Source organism: Myotis nattereri (assembly GCF_964212035.1).
Source record: "Myotis nattereri genome assembly, chromosome: 14".
NCBI classification, from domain to species: Eukaryota; Metazoa; Chordata; class Mammalia; order Chiroptera; family Vespertilionidae; genus Myotis; species Myotis nattereri.
This window is the reverse complement of record NC_138089.1, coordinates 5,605,562-5,621,681: the sequence shown is the minus strand read 5'-3', so window position 1 is coordinate 5,621,681 and position 16,120 is coordinate 5,605,562. Positions and strand designations below refer to the sequence as shown.

At 44.7% G+C, this 16,120-nt stretch overlaps 1 protein-coding gene across 2 annotated transcripts in view; it reads right to left on the bottom strand.

Annotated features, from left to right (window-relative positions):
* The window catches only part of FOXP1 (forkhead box P1), a 554,371-nt gene that overhangs the window by 324,153 nt on the left and 214,098 nt on the right, over window positions 1-16,120 (bottom strand). Inside the window, exon 2 of one of the 2 annotated variants that reach the window (XM_081106427.1) lies at window positions 6,823-6,934. The exons of the other annotated variant lie outside the window; for it this stretch is intronic. The gene's annotated coding sequence lies outside the window, so the exon portion shown is untranslated. The remainder of the gene's footprint in view (window positions 1-6,822; window positions 6,935-16,120) is intronic. 2 annotated transcript variants of the gene reach the window in all.

The window sequence follows — 16,120 nt, the reverse complement described above, 5'->3', positions numbered from 1 at the left end:
AAACTACAGGCGAATATCCCTGATGAACAAAGATGCAAAAATCCTCAACCAAGTATTAACAATCTGAATTCAACAGTACATTCAAAGGGTCTGCATCACGACGAAGTGGGGTTTATTCCAGGGATGCAAAGGTGGTGCAGTGGCTATACTCCGTCAATGTGCTGCACCAGGTGAGCAATGAGGATAAAATCACATGATCATCATGAGACACGGAAAAGCACCTGACAAAGTCAACAGCCCTTCATATTTTTTAAGGGACTATCTGTCTTTATCTTCCTGTAGCCATTTACTTGTTTTCATTTAAGGCATTTGTCTGAGTGGGTCATTTTTCAACATCCTTTTATAATTGAAACAAACAACAACACATAAAACAAAACCTCTCAACAAAGTTGGTATAGAGGGAACAGACCTCAACATAATAAAGGCCATACATGACAAGGCCACAGCCAACACCAGACCCAACAGAGAAAAGCTGAAGGTTTTTCCTGTAAGACAAAGAACAAATCAAAGAGGCGCACTCTTACCACTTGTATTCAACACTAGAGGCCCAGTGCATGAAATTCATGGGGGGGGGGGGGCGTCGCTCAGCCCAGCCTGCACCCTCTCGCAATCCAGGACCGATAGCTCCTAACAGCTCACCTGCCTGCCTGCCTGCCTGCCTGATCACCCCTAACCACTCGCCTGCCTGACTGATCGCCCCTAACTGCCTCTGCCTCGGCCCCCACCGTGGTGGCTTTGTCCAGAAGGATGTCCAGAATGACGTCTGGAAGGTTGTCTGGCTGTCTGGTCTAATTAGCAAATTATGCTTTTATTATTATAGTTAATATTGGAAGTCCCAGCGAGAACAATTAGACCAGAGAAAGAAATAAAAGCCATCCAAATTGGAAGGAAAGAAGTAAAACTGTTGCTATTTTCAAATTACATGATATTATATATAGAAAACCCTAAAGACTCCATCCAAAAACTGTTGGAACTAATAAAGAAATTCAGTAAAGTTGCAGGATACAAAATTTATACACAAATATCTGTTGCATTCGCATATACTGATAATGAACTATTAGGAAGAGAAACTAAGAAAACAATCCCAGCCCTGGCTTGAAGCTCAATTGGTTGGAGCATGTCCCATACACCAAAAGCTTTCGGGGTTGGTTCCCTGTCAGGGCACATGCCTAGGTTGCGGTTCAATCTCTAGTTGGGGTGCGTACAGGAAGCAAATGATTGATCGATGTTTTTCTTTCTCTCCCTTCCTTTCTCTCTAAAAAATCAATAAAAACATATCCTCAGGTGAGGATTTAAAAAAGAAAGAAAATAAAAAAAATACCATTGACAGTTGCATCAAAAAGAATAAAATACCTAGGATTAAATTTTCCAGGAAGTAAAAGACCTATATACTGAATATTAAAATATATTGATGAAAGAACTGAAGACACAAATAACAGAAAAATATTCCACGTTCATGGATTGAAATAATATTGTTAAAATGTCCATATCACCCAAAGCAATATACACATTCAGTGTACTATCAAGAATCCAAGGGCATTTTTCAGAGAAATTATAGAAAATTGGCATGGAACCATATAAGACTATGAATACCAAAGCTAAAGGCATCATACTCCCTTATTTCAAACTATATTACACATCTAATTATTATGGTAATTAAAACAATATGGTACTGGCATAAAAACAGATACCTAAATCAATGGTACTGAAAAGATAGCTCAGAAATAAATGCACTCATATGTATTTATTTTATGACAAAGGACCCAAGCATATACACTGGGAAAAGAACAGCCTCTTCAATAAATGGCAACCGACAGAAAGAGAGGATATAGTTGCAAATTATGTATCTGAGAAAGAACTACTATCTAAAATATATAAATAACTCATACATCTCAAGAACAAAACAAAACAAAAAAAATTCAATTAAATCAGGCAGAAGATCTGAACAGACATTCTCCCAAAAAAATATACAGGTGGCCAAAAGCCACATAAAAAAGATGCTCTACATCATATATCAACAGGGAAATGCAAATTAAAATCACAATATCACCTCACACCTGTTAGAATGGCTAATATATATATTTTTTAAAAAGCAAGAAATGACAAATGTTACTGAGGATGTGGAGAAAAGGGAACTTTTGTGCATAGTTGGTGGGAGTGTAAACTGGTGCAGTCACTACAAAAAACAGCATGGAGTTTCTCAAAAAGTAAACAGTAGAACTACCATATGTATTTATCTGAAGAAAATGAAAACACTCATTTGAAAAGATATATTCTGGATTATTTACAACAGCCAAGACATAGAAGCAACCAAGTGTCCATCACTGGATGAATGAGTAAAGAAATTGCAGTATACAAATATATACAAAATATTATTCAGCCATCAAAAACTAAAATCTTGTCATTTGTGACAACACGAATGGAACTCAAGGGCATTATAGTAAACGAAATAAGTCAGGCTAAGAAAGGCAAATATTGCATGTTTCTCTTAAATGTGGAATCTAAAACAACAACAACAAAACCAAGCTCATAGATACAGAGAACACACTGATGGTTGCCACAGCAGGAGGTGAAGGACTTGGGAGAAGTGTTTGATTTTTAAATTTAAATAAATCGAGATATTAAGAAAATAGAGGTAGAGGTAAAGGCAGAGTTTTTGAATCTTCCCAAATCCTCACATAAAAACAGAACTGCCTAAGGCTAAAACCGAAAACCCATGGACATATTTACAACAAAAGTGGTAACAGGCATGACCTCAAACAACAAAGTACGAACAAGTGCGGAAAAGCTAACGCTGACTGCCCTGGCCAGTGTGGCTCGGTTGGTTGGAGCATCATCCCATACACTAAGGAGTGGCAGGTTCAATTCCCGGTCAGGGCACATGCCTGGATTGTGGGTGCGATCCCTGATCGGGGGTTGGGCCTGTGCCCAATCTCAGTTTCTCTCTCCCCGCCCCCTCCATCCCCCAATCTCTCTGTCATTAAGAAAAAAAAATAGCCAACACTGACCAGAAATCGTACAGAGCAGCAGCCTCTGTTGTAAAGAAGCCGAGGGAAAACACAGGGCCGCTGAGGGAGCTGGGAAAGAGACCCGCCCGAGCTGTAATAAGGACTAAACGAAAAGTGCGATGAGCCTGTTGACAACAGCGGTGGAACCTGGGGAAGGTGATGCCTGGTCTAATAAGGAGTCGGTGTGAGAGATTGTTTTTGAGAGCACGGAAAAAACTTACCTATAGAACTAAGATTAGAACAGGATTAACGGGAAAGTATACCACAAACGGCTATTTGCACTAAAAAGACAGACATAATAAGCCATTAAAAATAACAGAGATTAGGAATAGTATGTTCTGGGTAATCATAACTGGAGACTGTCGTATGAGCATTGTTATTCTGCAACTGTTGCACGTATCAGATGGAACAATAAGCAAATTAGTAATTACATGCTCTAAGTCTGTCATCCCTATACTCCTGAGAACCAGGATTCTCGAGCAGGGAACAATGGAGACAAATATCTATACTAATAGAAGGGTAATATGCTAATTAGACCGGATAGACCAGATGTCTTCCAGACATCATTTAGATGTTCTTCCTGACAAAGCTGGGCCCGGGCGAAGCCGCCTGGAGTCCCGGGTACCCGTGACCGGCCCTGGCAAAGACAGCCCGGGTCCCGGGTGCCTTCGGCCAGCCATAGGGAGGGAAGTTCGGGTCCCAGTTGCCTGAGACTGGCTAAAGGAAGGAAGCCTGGGTCCCGGGTGTGGGGGGCAAGACAGAAACGGCTAGGGGCAATCAGGCAGGCAGGCAAGCAGTTAGGGGCAATCAGGCAGGCAGGGAGAGGTGTTAGGGGAGATCAGGCAGGCAGGCAGGCAGAGGCAGTTAGGGACAATCAGGCAGGCAGGCAGGCAAGCTGTTAGGAGCTAGCTGTCCCCGATTGAGAGAGAGATGTCTGACTGCCAGCAAACCGGCAGTCGGACATCCCCCGAGCGGTCCCAGATTGTGAGAGGGTGCAGGCTGGGCTGAGGGACCACTTTTCCCCCACCATGCATGAATTTTGTGCACCAGGCTTCTAGTGTATTACATAAGCTGGTAAAAGCCCTCTACTCCTGAATATGAAGTGGAAATAGTATGAATTCATGAGACCTAGACACAATGACCAATTCAGCAACAATGAGCATTGTTAGCACTGAGATAATTGTCTTGAAACACAAATTTCCACTAAAAGAAGCAAAATGGCCAATTTCAATTCTCAGGCAAGAAATATAAGGTGAGTCTGAAACATCTTGTCCCAGCAGTAAGCCAAGAAGCGACAAAGACTAGTGGGATCATCTCAGGAGGATAAGGAGTCAATGTAAAGAAGTTCCATGATCAGCCCTAACCAGTTTGGCTCAATGGACAGAGCATCAGCCTGCGGACTCAAGGGTTCCAGGTTCGATTCCGGTCAAGGGCATGTACCTTGGTTGCAGGCACATACCCAGTGGGGAGTGTGCAGCAGGCAGCTGATCGATGTTTCTCTCTCATCAATGTTTCTAACTCTCTATTCCTCTCCCTTCCTCTTTGTAAGAAATCAATAAAATATATTTTAAAAAAAAGAAGTTCCATGATCAGATGGATAATTTGATCTTCAATTAAAAATAAGAAATTCCATGGATTAAAACCAACTAACATTTAAATTCATGATTTGGAAATATATTAAAACTAGAGGCGCAGTGCACAAAATTCGTGCACAGGTGGGGTCCCTACACCTGGCCAGTGATCAGGGCCGATCGGGGCCAGGCCGGAGAGGGGGCAATGGTCGCCGGACCGGGCACAGAAGGAACGTACGCCGAATGCTGATGCCACCATCATCAGCACCCCCCACCACACAGCTCCCTGCCCTACCCCTCCTTCCCTCACTGCCACACCACCACCACAGTGGCCAGGCGGGGGGCGGATTGGGGCCTGCTGGGTGGGGGGAGGGACAGGGAATGGGAGGTTGGTCGCCGGCCCAAAGCAGAGAGTCAGCCCTCTACCCCCCTGGGAAAGGGGCCACAACCACCACCACCCATCCCCAGTTCCCTGTCCTATCCCGGGGGCCTGCCAGCTGGGGGGAGGGATAGCAGGAGGTTGGCCGGCTGGGGAGGTTCACTGTGGGAGCGCACTGACCACCAGGGAGTAGCTCCTGCATTAAGCGTCTGCCCCCTGGTGGTCAGTGTGCGTCATAGCAACTGGTCATTCTGGTGGCTTAGGCTTTTATATACATAGATGTACTGGTTGCTTTCAGAGGGTGACATATAACCAATTCATTAGCTTTAAAAAATGTGGACAGTTGGAAAGAACCAGGCATTTGTCCTCTATTTCTTTTTCTTTGTTAATCCTCACCTGAGGATATTTTTCCACTGATTTGATTTTCAGAGAGAATGGAAGGGAGGGGGAGAGACACAGAGAGAGAAACATCAATGTGAGAGAGACACATTGATTGCTTGCCTCTGCACACACCTCAACCAGGGCCAGGGATCGAGCCTGCAACCAAGGTACATGCCCTTAACCTGAATCAAGCCAGGGACCCTTCAGTCCTCAGGTTGACCCTCTATCCACTGAGCCAAACTTTTTCCTTTTTCTAAAATAAATTGTTATGGATTTCAGAGAGGAAGGGAGAGAGAGAGAGAGAAACATCAATGATGAGTGAGAATCATTGATCTGTTGCCTCACTGAGGATCAAGCCTGCAACCCAGGCATGTGCCCTGACTGGGAATCAAACTGTGACCTCCTGGTTCATAGGTCAACACTCAACCACTGAGCCATGCCGGCCCGGCTATCCTTTATTTCTACATAAAGAGTTTCACCGAGTAACCAAAGAACAGATGACAATTACAAAAGTATTCCAGCTAATACAACAGAATTAGAATATCACCATTTTGCAACTCCCAGTGAATTACTGGATCTAGGCAGCGAGCATTAATGACTGTTAACACTACAAAAAGAAAGAATAAGGGAGTATGCCCCTCCTGACTAAAAGAACACACCATCACTTAGAGTCCTGCCAAGGGGTCGAACGTGAGCCTCTGAGCCCAGCCGCCAAGGTGCAGGAACGGAGAAGACGTGAGAGGCAGGGGACGGGCTCTGGGAAGCTACCGCTCAAGAGAAGAAGGGAAGAGAGAGAAACTTGCACATTAGGAAACTCATAAGACACGCCAACCTCTATAAAATGGGCAGTACTAAATTACGGTGTCTATGGATGCACAAGTACCTAATAAAACAATCAAGTGAAATGATTACTATGAAAGTCCTGGTTACCTCTGGAAGGCACTGGAAGTGGGATATGGCACCTGAGGGGCTGGCAAGTTTGGTTTCTTGACTTGAATGGTTGTTATGAATGCTTATCCCCCCAAATACATTACACAACTACATTTATTAGAATTTATCTCAAATACACAAATATTGGCTATTTCTTAAAGCCATGACAAAGGGCATACACACTTTCCAGATGGGAGATGGATAATGTAAAACCCTTTTACAGCATTAAGTAGCAGGAGCCCAAGAAGTCCATGGATCTGATTTAAAAGTGCTATTCTGTGATACAAGAAACTTTCCTCTCAAGGGCAATGTAGCTGTGCTAGAAAAGTTTAATAAACTCTTCCTGGCTACGGATTGATAACTGATCATTTTAATCACTGTTAACATTTGTTAGACGAGAGAAGGCAAGGCTACGGCAACATAAAGTAGCAGAGTCCCTGCCAAATGGAAACTCCAAACAAGGCACCTAAGACACAGGACCGAAGTCCATGGAGGAGCAGGAACTGGGGACCCTTCGGCCAAACACCTCACCCCGTCCTACTGTCAAGCTCACCGGAAGTGCGAGGAGGAAGCTCCTCTGAAGAGACTTGAAGGAGGTGTATGAAATGGAACGATGAAAGCTTGGCCAGTGGAGTCATAACATGCTTTCAAGCAGAGCAAATGACCTAGAGAAATGGGAGGCAAGACGTTGACAGGTCAAAATGGGATCTACAAAATGTTACACACAGAACGGAGGGCCTAAAAATAAATAATTTAAAGGTAAGAATAAAGAACCTCAAAGAACAAATGTACAAAAAGGCAGGGGTGTCCACTAATATCCTTCCCTCATTGGCAGGTCAAGCATAACAGCTATTGAAGAGGACCATTATTAAGGTGGCATTTTGAATAAAGTAGAAAAAAGGGAGGGAGGAAAGAAACACCCTAACTACAAAATTCCCTCCCCACAGGGTCTTTAACCACCAGGGAGAATATCAATATTTTCTGTGAAATAATGTAATCAATGCTAAAGCATGCTGAGGAAAAATACAGGACTCTGGGACCCGTGCTCCAGCGCCAACAAGAGGGCACCCAGGTGCCTCAGAGCCGGAGGGCGTGCCAATCAGAAGGGTCCACCAGGTCCTCATGTGACGTGCTACCCAAAGGACAGGCTCACTTCCGTCCCAGGGGAAAGCCGCCTGCGTGGAACATGATGCCAGGTGGGGTCAGGGCAAGTGAGAAGAGAGACAACAGTCAACAGGGCCTCACTCCCCACTTTGCCGTCGGAGCTCTTCAATCTCAGAAAGGCCAACGTACACTCTGTGTCTGGCGTGACCCAAACACTCCGTACCACTCTCCTCATCTTCTTCTGTCGGGAAAGACTGGCCACTGAAATCTATTATGATGTCAAAAGGTAGCCGACAACATCAAATGTGTCCCGCTGAGCTGACGCCACACATGGCTAAATGCACAACAACAGCAGTTACCATAAAACTGTAAGGACGACAAAATTAACCAGTGATTCCCAGTTCATTGACATAAATCATGGTAAGGACGTGGCTAACTTCCAAGCAGCTTTACCACTGTTCAATTTGTCAAAACCTATCAAGAGCATTGCAACCACAACCTGTCCTCTGGGTGCACCGTCATCCCCACACTGAGAGCAGCCTGGGTGCAACCCCGTCAGACTGCGTCATCCAAAGGCCCCATGAGGGCTCTGCTCGCCGCTTTCAACTCCTCTGGGTGTCAGCATCCCACTCCTGCAGAACACCATTCTGACTCTCAATTCCTGAAGAGCATTTAAAAGTTGGCTCTAATTTTGTGAGATATGTCTGTCTGCTTTCAAATTAGTTCTTCATTATAGTGTTAAGGTTCCAATTGGGCTCAAATTAGCAAGACTGTCTGTTTACTTCATATTGGTAAACCAAGAATGCTGGCAGCAGTACGGTGCGAGAGTGGTGAGCTGACGGCGGTTGGGAAGCTCAGAAGGTAGGGAGGCCACAAGTTAAAAAGAAACAACAAAAACAGTAATTCCTTTCTCAGGGAAACTGAAGATACAGAACCTCTTGGCTTCCTCCACCAACAACCAACCCTATGACATATGCTCCCAGATGACAGAGAAGGAAAATGTCTTTAACATGTACAATCTCTTCTGAAAAACCGTATCTCACTCATAGGGAAGTTAAAAGCATGGCGAACTGATTTCATTGCTCATTGATAAACACCGAAATGTGGTTAAGGATAACAAAATGGCTAAAGAAATAAAGAAATCAAAGACAAATGACTTTTAAAAATGTATTCAGTGAGGAATTCTCTTTTTACATATGTGTGTGTTTGCCCGCCTCCCCCCCCCCCCGCCCCCCACTTTCTCATTGACATATGTCTAGAACAAATTTAACATACTGCTGCAAAGGAAAAAAATTCAATGTTTGGCCATAATACTGCTAGCAAAACAATCAGCAAGCAGCATCACTGTCCACGTGGGAGCTGTGTGTGCACCGGTGCCGAGGCAGCGAGTTCCAGCTCCGGACTCGCCCTAATGCAACGAGTGCAGGAAGACGCTTGATAGACACTGAGTAAATCTAGCATATACTACTTGTGCCCAAATTGGTTTATTTCACGTTTCTGTGTTTGGGCAGAAAAGCAATTTCTGTCTGACAGATGCACCTGGAGTGTGCTGCGTGGCCCACACACAGAATGGGCAGTAGAGCCATACATTTAGGAACAACGAGAAAATTCCATTTTATTCTAATTTTCAAAAAAAAAAAAAAAGGCGTATTTTCCCCATGGAACGTGTTTGCATTGGATTAGTCCATGTCTACAGAGCCAGTGAAGCATAGAGGTGGAACACTGACTTACAGCAGGTAAGGCAAAGCCCTTTGCCCTCAGTTGGACTCTACTGGCTGCCACAATAATAAAATACATGAGCCACCACCCTTCACTCCTCTTTGCCTGCAAATATGGCCTAAACACCTCTATCAGCGCCAGAGCTGCCCCATTATAAAACTAAGCTTTTCCATTAGTGTGTAATTTTTAAATCCTAAAACTGAATGAAGTCCTGGAAGCAGGAACATAACAAGAGTGCTCTTTTTGGTCTCAAGAAAGTCTTCACCTACAAAACAGGGTCCCTGACGAGAGAAACAGACAATTCAACAATAGCTGGAGACTTCAATACTCCACTAACAATACTGCCTAGAACTAGGGAGAAGATTAATAAGAAAATAAAAGACACAAGCAATATCAGGATAGATAGACATCTAGCAGACACCTAGCACACACCTACAGACATGTACAGACACCTACAGACATCTACCAGACACCTACAGACATCTACCAGACACCTACAGACACCGACCAGACACCTACAGACACCTACAGATACCTACAGACATCTAGCAGACACCTACAGACCTACAGACACCTACAGGCACCTACAGACATCTACCAGACACCTACAGACACCTACAGACATCTACCAGACATCAACTAGACACCTACAGACCTACAGACATCTACCAGACACCTACAGACATCTACCAGACACCTACAAACACCTACAGACATCTACCAGACATCAACTAGACACCTACAGACCTACAGACATCTCAGACACCTACAGACATCTACCAGACACCTAAAGACACCTACAGACATCTACCAGACACCTAAAGACACCTACACACATCTACCAGACATCTACCAGACACCTACAGACATCTACCAGACACCTACAGACATCTACCAGGCACCTAAAGAAACCTACAGACATCTACCAGACATCTACTAGACACCTACAGACATCTACCAGACACCTACAGACATCTACCAGACACCTAAAGACACCTACACACATCTACCAGACATCTACCAGACACCTACAGACACCTACCAGACACCTACAGTCATCTACCAGACACCTACAGACATATACCAGACACCTACAGACACCTACAGACACCTACAGATACCTACAGACACCTACAGGCACCTACACACATCTACCAGACATCTAGCAGACACCTACAGACCTACAGACACCTACAGGCACCTACAGACATCTACCAGACATCTACCAGACACCTACAGACACCTACAGACATCTACCAGACACCTACAGACACCTACAGACCTACAGACACCTACAGGCACCTACAGACATCTACCAGACACCTACAGACACCTACAGACACCTACAGATACCTACAGACATCTACCAGACATCTACCAGACACCTACAGACCTACAGACATCTACAGGCACCTACAGACATCTACCGGACATCTAACAGACACATACAGACGCCTACAGACGCCTACAGACATCTACCAGACATCTAGCAGACACATACAGACCTACAGACACCTACAGGCACCTACAGACGCCTACAGACATCTACCAGACATCTAGCAGACACATACAAACCTACAGGCACCTAAAGACACCTACAGACACTCAGCAGACATCTATAGAAAAGTCCACCCAACAACAACATGATATACTCTTCTCTAGCACACATGGATGCTCTCAAGATAGATTATAAGCTGGGCCATAAAACAAACCTCAATAAATTAAAAATTACTGAAGTAATACAAAGTATAGGCTCTAATTAAAATGAATTAGAATTAAAAATAAATAACACAAAGAATTTGAGAAATTAACAAACATGGAAATTAAACCACACATTCCTAAATAATAGACAGGTCAAAAAGACACAATAAAACAAAAATACTTTGAGATTAATGAAAACAAAGACAGCATACCAAAGCTTAAGAGAGTCTAGGTGAAGCAGTGCTGAGAGGAAAACTTGTAGCTATAAACATCTTTATTAAAACAGAAGAAAAATTTCAAATAATTTGAGTGAATCAACCAGTTAACAGATCTACCAACATATCCTAGAGCTTGATTCTCCAGTCATAAGACCAAGCAAATTTATGGCTTTAAAAGATAGGTTTTCTGAATTTGAGTCTAGTAGTTTTTCTGCTACACAAATAACTTGGCTTATATTTACACTAGAGGCCCGGTGCATGAAAATCTGTGCACTCGGGGGGTCCCTCAGCCCGGCCTTCACTCTCTTGCAGTCCGGGACCCCTTGGGGGATGTCCACCTGCCAGCTTAGGCCCCAGGGATTGGGCCTAAGCTGGCAGTCAGACATCCCTCTGGCAGCCCGGGTGCCCTCGGGAGATGTCTGACTGTGGCTGAGGCCTGCTCCCCTGTGGCTGCCTCTGCAGAAGGCATTGTGCCAGGACCAAGACCAGGGCTGCGACCCGCCTCTCCTGCCACCTCTGTGGAAGAGGAGGTGCAGGGACTGCCACGGCTGGCCTGGCGGCACAGGCTCACTGGCCCCGCTCCCCACCCACTGATCATTCCGGCAGGTCATTCCCAAAGGTGGTTCCACCATCTGGTCTAATTAGCATATTAGCTCTTTATTATATAGGATGCTGTAAGCCAGTAATTGTTTGCCTTCCCAATGCCACTCTCCTTTTCAGATGCACAGTGCATCTCCATGCACTCATCAGTCATTACAAATTCATTATGAAAACCATCAAAGTCTCACCATCTCTCTTCTCAAGAAACCATTTACTGAGAGACTCCCAGGGAGGTCTGACTCCCTGAGGTCAGGGCGGGGGCATGTGAGGGGGGCAGGAGGGACACGGTAAGGAAGGGCATTGAGAAGCAAGGGAAAATGTTAGTCCCTAAATAAGCTGGGCTATAGCAGACCATGAGACGGTGGGACAGAGACCATCCTCGTGTTGGGCAAGGGGTCTAAGAAGGCAGAGCTGTGGATAAACTGGATTTCAACAGCAAACAGACCTTGATTCAAGTGTAAAAATCTGCCTTTTTAAAAATTAATTTTGAATTAACTGTAGACCTATAGGAAGTAGCAAAAACAGTATAGAGTCCCATATCCCTTCCCGCCCCCCCCCCGGCCCCCCCACGGCAGCCCCCTGCCAGCACCTTCGCGACAGGAGCCTGGCGCTGGCATTCACGTTCACGGGGCTACCGTCCTGGTTCGTCTGTTACTTTTTCTACAGCCCCAGGCGATTCAACGGAGCGGCCTCTCTGAGCCTCCATTTGCTGACCTGGAACACGAAGGCATTAAGGGTAGCAACTGCAGAGTATTCATCAGGGTTCAGTAAGATCGTGCTAGTGTGCTGCTCCCAACAGGAGCCGACACAGCGAGACCCTGGTCACTTGCAGGGCTACATTATTAAGCCAGGCTTTTGGGATTGCTAGTTCTGCTGATACATTTGGGGGCCCGTCCTACTGCCCACTACTGTAGAGATGTCATCTGCCACTATTTACAGTTTGACAAACCCAAAGGACAAAACCATGGGAGAAACCAGGGCACACAGCCTACTCTAAGGACTGGAGGGAAGTCGAACTCAAATTCCTTCTCGGGTGCGCTCAGGCCCCGATGTTCTCAACTTCATTTTTCCAGCAGAGAAATGACTCAGGTTCTATTGACAATGCCTTTTACAGCCTTTGGGGGAAAGCAGTGAACCATCATCTAAGAATAATCTCGTACTTTAAATAGCTTTGCTTCCCCTTTTTGGGGAGTGAGGGGTAGGCTTTGGGGTTTTTTCCTTCATATAAGTTTTTAAATCTTAATTACATTTTTTGAATCAAACAAAATGAAGGCAAGCCTGACTCCGCCCGGCCACAGTTCCCGGGCCTCCTGTGGCCACACTCAAGGGAAGCAGGGCTCTTGGAAGGGTGAGCTCCTCAAGGGGCTGAAGGAGCCCTTTGTGCACAGTCCGCGCCAGGCCCTCCCTCTGGGCTCCGTTCTCTCCCAGAACTGCCCGTGAGCCCAGCCGGGATTCCTCCCCTTGGGCGTGCCAGTCCCCAGCACGCTCTTGGCCCGCCCTCCTTCCCAGCAGCATTGAGGGCACAGGTGTCTGGCACGGGCAGAGAGGGCCTTTGCTGGGTTTCCCCCAGCTTTGAAATGTTCAACCTTGAGAGTGAATGAATTGGAAACTTTAAGGGGTTTTTTTTTGGTTCTATATTTTTTTTATCCTAATTTTTTCTTTTTGCAAATTGGCTACATTTTCAAAGCCTGCCATCCACAAACATTCTGAAACACTAAAATGTCTGGAATGTTATGCATTATTTGGAATTACTTAAAAGGACAAATAATATGTCTGCTAATCAGCCAAGTGGCCAGAGTAGACATCTTTGGTCATTTTACTTCTCAGAGCTCTCTTCCATTCTCTTAAAGTCAGACCAAATAAGAATCGTATTTGGATAGTTTCAGCTTTGGTGTCAAACCCATGGATCTCCCAAGGTATCCCTAGGCGCTAACCAGACCACAAGGAGGTAACTGAACAAACGCAGAACTCGAGTCACTCCAACCACCACACATTATCAGTGAAGTGGCCGATAAACTTGGTTTCCCAATCTCAAGATTTATTTTTAATTGGATCAAAGAAAAGACTTGGAGTTGTAGAAAAGCAACTGATTTTTTATTTTATGAAATACACCAAAATGACCAAAACCCTATTTTCCACCTGAATTAAAAAGATGGCTTTAGTTTTGTGAGCCATGGTCCCCTGCCCAGTTCTAGCTCCCCTTTCCCAACCTGAACATGCTTCCCTGAATAGGACTTCTTTTTCCTCTCCTGCTGCTTCTGGCAATGGGAGCTCCACACGGGCCACCCAGCACTCTCACTCCAACGGGGAGCTTCCCAGGAACAGCCGAGTTCTGAGCTGCGCTTCCTTTCTGCTGCGAACAGCAAACAGCACTCTCCCTGGGGGAATTCAGTAGAGATGGAGGAGGGGAGGGGTTCCTGAAACACCTATTAGAACCATGAATGGCAGGTGTGGGCAGGGACCATCTAAAGGTTCACGACCACTCAGTGCTTGTAAAAAACAGGAATTGGAAAAAAAATATATATATATATATGGAGTGAGAGGGTACAGTGGGCCCAACACACAATAAGAAAAAGCGCTTTTCAAACACAAAATACGAGGTAAGAAGATGCCTTTTATTTCAGAGAAAGCCCAGCAAAAACCTAACTCCCAGACTGAGAAGGTGAACCTTTCCATGATTAAAATCCTCACTAAAATGGCCATCAGGCCTATATGGAAGCCTTAAAAATTTAAGGAGGGGCTGACATGCTTAGGCAAGAAAAACAAAAAGAGGCTTGCACATACGATATTGGTTTCCATGAGGAAGGGCGAACGCCAAGAACAGTATAAGAATGAGGCACTCACATAATAGATCACTGTGAGCAAAGCGCTCCTGCAGATGTTGGCCGCGGTGATCTAAGCCTCGCCCTGGAAAGGCTGTGTGACTGGAGCCATGATATATAAAGTAAGACCCACGCACCAAAGCTCTGATTTAGCCAAGAAAACGTGGCTGTTTTTGTTGGGTGGAAGAGGCCGTTTTCTCACTGAGCAAAGAATCACAGTCAACATCTGTTCACCATGCCACAGAAGGGGTGGCTGTTCACCCAGGTTCATTTTAAGGAATAAGTGTAATTAATAAACCACACAGTTGTAGAGTCCACCCTTCCAATAAGTCAGCCTGCTTCTCTGCACACACCGTGTGCTAAAGAAATGCTTAATCGAGAGAGTTCGCTGATGCTGCCATCCACACGTCATGGGGACCACTGATGTGGGATAGGAATTTTCCAGGGATGCTTAACAATACAAGCGGACTTCACTCCTTATCTCTCTCCTTAGGCACCCGTTTTCCAGAGGATTCTCTTGCTCTATCGGCAACACCTTATTATAATATGTGTATCATTTAGGTAACTAAGTCCCCATTTTTAAACACATGTACATTCTAATGCAGTGATGGAGAACCTTTTGAGCTCAGCATGTCAGCATTTTGAAAAACCCTAACTTAACTCTGGTGCCGTGTCACATATAGAAATTTTTTGATATTTGCAACCATAGGAAAACAAAGACTTATATTTTCGATATTTATTTTATATGTTTAAATGGCATTTAACAAAGAAAAATCAACCAAAAACATGAGTTTGCGTGTCACCTCTGACACGCATGTCATAGGTTCGCCATCACTGTTCTAATGGATTTACCTCACACGTAAAAGTCCCAGAGTACATCTCTGTCAAACTGCCTCTTTTGAAAATGACTATAAGAATCCACATAATCCAGAATGGCTTGGGTCTCTTAAAACTCCTTATATGGTTGGTTCTTTTAGAAGAAATGGGGACGTAGGGAAGCTGAATTACTCAGGCTGACTGTCACTCAAGCCTGTCAAGTCAGAGCTCAAAACACCTCTCTCCCTGGATCAGCCAGCTCTGAGCCTCCACGTGAGCGTCCCGGGATTACTTCTAAATGTTCCCAATTAAGAGAACAGAATCAAATTCATAAAACCTCAACTTCCATCCGAGTTCAACAAAGCGCTGCTTATCTAATGAGCAGGGTCTTCTAGACTCAGGAAAGCCAGTTCTGCATAAGCTAGATGCTGCCACGCAATCAAGCTAAAAACGAAGGCCTCCTATTTCTGACTTATGGCCATGCCAATATGATCAATCAACAAGACACTATTTCCCTTGACTCTAGAACACAGTAATCCTTGAAGGTCAGACTTCAGTGAGCCTATTTATTTATTTATTTATTTATTATTATTATTTTTTTAAAAAAATATATTTTATTGATTTTTTACAGAGAGAAAGGGAGAGGGATAGAGAGTGAGAAACATCGATGAGAGAGAAACATTGATCAGCTGCCTCCTGCACACCCCCTACTGGGGATGTGCCTGCAACCCAGGTACATGCCCTTGACCAGAATCGAACCTGGGACCTTTCAGTCCGCAGGCCGACGCTCTATCCACTGAGCCAAACCGGTTTCGGCTATTTATTATTTTTTAAATTTCTTTATTGATTAAGTTATTACATATGTGTCATT